Here is a 3,327-nt window from a genome sequence, read left to right on the forward strand (position 1 = left end):
CAAAATTACGAGGCATTTTATTTGTGCAGATTAGCAGACTGCCGCAAAGCACGAGCCTGCAGAGAAGAAGAATCATCGCCTGATTTCATTCTAACAAGTAAAATTTCAGAATCATTTTGAGTGACTGAGCTATGACTGTATTTCCTATCATGAATGATTGATTGCTCGAACGAATTGAGAGCTACATAATCACGTACATAGGAGAGGAAAAATTACAGAATCTAAAACTGGACTCACAGGAGAGGTTCAAATCATAGAAATTTAGAGTGTCCGTCCTCTTTTACTTAAGTCGGCATTGTGACTTTTGTATTAAATTCGGATGCAATTTGTGTGTTTCATCGTCAATAGGAAGGTCCAAGGTATACAGTAAACCTGAAGTGAAGCATCAGAATCTAAAACTGGACCCACAGGAGAGGTTCAAATCATAGAAAGTTAGAGTGTCAGTCCTCTTGTACTTTAGTCGGCATTGTGCCTTTTGAATTTAATTCCATTGCAATTTCTGTGTTTCACCGTCAATAAGAAGGTCCAAGGTATACAGTAAAGCTGAAGTGAAGCATCGGAATATAAAACGTGACTCACAGGAGAGGTTCAAATCATTGAAAGTTAGAGAGTCCGTCCTCTTGTACTAAAGTCTGCACTGTGCCATTTGAATTTAATTCCGATGCAATTTCTTTGTTTCATCGTCAATTAGAAGGTCCAAGGGATACAGTTAACCTGAGGTGAAGCATCGGAATCTTAAACTGGACTTACAGGAGAGGTTCAAATCATAGAAAGTTAGAGTATCAGTCCTCTTGTTCTTAAGTCGGCATTCTGCCTTTTGAATTTAATTCCGATGCAATTTCTGTGGTTCATCGTCAATAAGAAAGTCCAAAGGATACTGTAAACCTGAAGTGAAGCATCGGAATCTAAAACTAGACTTACAGGAGAGGTTCAAATCATAGAAAGTTAGAGTGTCAGTCCTCTTGTACTTATGTCGGCATTGTGCCTTTTGTATTAAATTCGGATGCAATTACTGTGTTTCATCGTCAATAAGAAGGTCCAAGGGATACAGTAAACCTGAAGTGAAGCATCGGAATCTAAAACTAGACTTACAGCAGAGGTTCAAATCATAGAAAGTTAGAGTGTCAGTCCTCTTGTACTTAAGTCGGCATTGTGCCTTTTGTATTAAATTCGGATGCAATTTCTTTGTTTCATCGTCAATAAGAAGATCCAAGGGATACAGTACACCAGAAGTGAAGCATCGGAATCTAATACTGGACTCACAGGAGAGGTTCAAATCATAGAAAGTTAGAGTGTCAGTCCTCTTGTACTTAAGTCGTCATTGTGCCTTTTGAATTTAATGCCGATGCAATTTCTGTGATTAATCGTCAAAAAGAAGGTCCAAGGGATACAGTAACCCTGACGTGAGGCATCAGAATCTAAAACTGGACTAACAGGAGAGGTTCAATTCATAGAAAGTTAGAGTGTCAGTCCTCTTGTACTTACGACGACATTGTGCCTTTTGTATTAAATTCGGATGCAATATCTGTATTTAATCGTCAATAAGAAGGTCCAAGGGATACAGTAACCTGAAGTGAAGCCTCGGAATCTAAAACTGGACTCACAGGAGAGGTTCCATTCATAGAAAGTTCGAGAGTCAGTCCTCTTGTACTTAATTCGCCATTGTGCCTTTTGAATTTCACTCCGATGCAATTTCTGTGGTTCATTGTCAATATAAACGTCCATGGTATGCAGTAAACCTGAAGTATAGTATCGGAAACTAAAACTGAACTCACAGGAGAGGTTCAAATCAACGAAAGTTAGATTGTCCGTCCTCTTGTACTTAAGTCGGCATTGTGCCTTTTGAATTTAATTCCGATGCAATTCCTGTGCTTCACCGTCAATAAGATGGTCCATGGTATACAGTAGACCTGAAGTGTAGCTTCGGCATCTAAAACTGGACTCACAGTAGAGGTTCAAATCATTGAAAGTGAGAATGTCAGTCCTCTTGAACTTTAGTCGGCATTGGGCCTTTTGTGTTAAATTCGGATGCAATTTCTGTGTCTCATCGTCAGTAAGAAGGTCCAAGGGGTACAGTAGACCTGAAGTAAAGCATCGGAATCTAAAACTGGACTCACAGGCGAGGTTCAAATCATAGAAAGTTAGAGAGTCAGTCCTCTTGTTCTTATGTCGGCATTGTGCCTTTTGAATTTAATTTGGATGCAATTTCTTGTTTTCATCGTCAATAAGAAGGTCCAATGTATACAGGAAACCTGAAGTGAAGCATCGGAATCTAAAGCTGGACTCACAGGAGAGGTTCAAATCATAGAAAGTGAGAGTGTCAGTCCTCTTTTCCATAAGTCGGCATTGTGCCTTTTGTATTAAATTCGGATGCAATTTCTGTACTTCATCGTCAATAAGAAGGTCCAAGGGATACAGTAGACCTGAAGTGAAGAATCGGAATCTAAAACTCGACTCATAGGAGAGGTTCAAATCATAGAAAGTGAGAGTGTCAGTCCTCTTGTACTTAAGTCGGCATTGTGCCTTTTGTATTAAATTCGGATACAATTTCTGTGTTTCATCGTCAATAAGAAGGTCCAAGGGATACAGTAAACCTGAAGTGAAGCATCGGAATCTAAACCTGGACTCACAGGAGAGGTTCAAATCATAGAGAGTGAGAGTGTCAGTCCTCTTGTACTTAAGTTAGCATTGTGCCTTTTGTATTAAATTCGGATGCAATTTCTGTGTTTCATCGTCAATAAGATGGTCCAAGGTATACAGTAAACCTGAAGTGAAGCATCGGAATCTAAAACTGGACTCACAGGGGAGGTTCAATTCATAGAATGTGAAAGTGTCAGTCCTCTTGTACATAAGTCGGCATTCTGCCTTTTGTATTAAATTCGGATGCAATTTCTGTGTTTCATCGGCAATAAGAAGGTCCATGGGACACAGTAGACCTGAAGTGAAGCATCCGAATCTAAAACTGGACTCATAGGAGAGGTTCAAATCATAGAAAGTGAGAGTGTCAGTCCTCTTGTACTTAAGTCGGCATTGTGCCTTTTGTATTAAATTCGGGTACAATTTCTGTGTTTCATCGTCAATAAGATGGTCCAAGGGATACAGTAAACCTGAAGTGAAGCATCGTAATCTAAAACTGGACTCACAGGAGAGGATCAAATCATAGAAAGTGAGAGTGTCAGTCCTCTTGTACTTAAGTCGGCTTTGTGCCTTTTGTATTAAATTCGGATGCAATTTCTGTGTTTCATCGTCAATACGAAGGTCCAAGGTATACAGTAAACCTGAAGTGAAGCATCGTAATCTAAAACTGGACTCATAGGGGAGGTTCAA

This window comes from Schistocerca americana, unplaced genomic scaffold (assembly GCF_021461395.2).
Source record: "Schistocerca americana isolate TAMUIC-IGC-003095 unplaced genomic scaffold, iqSchAmer2.1 HiC_scaffold_16, whole genome shotgun sequence".
NCBI lineage: Eukaryota > Metazoa > Arthropoda > Insecta > Orthoptera > Acrididae > Schistocerca > Schistocerca americana.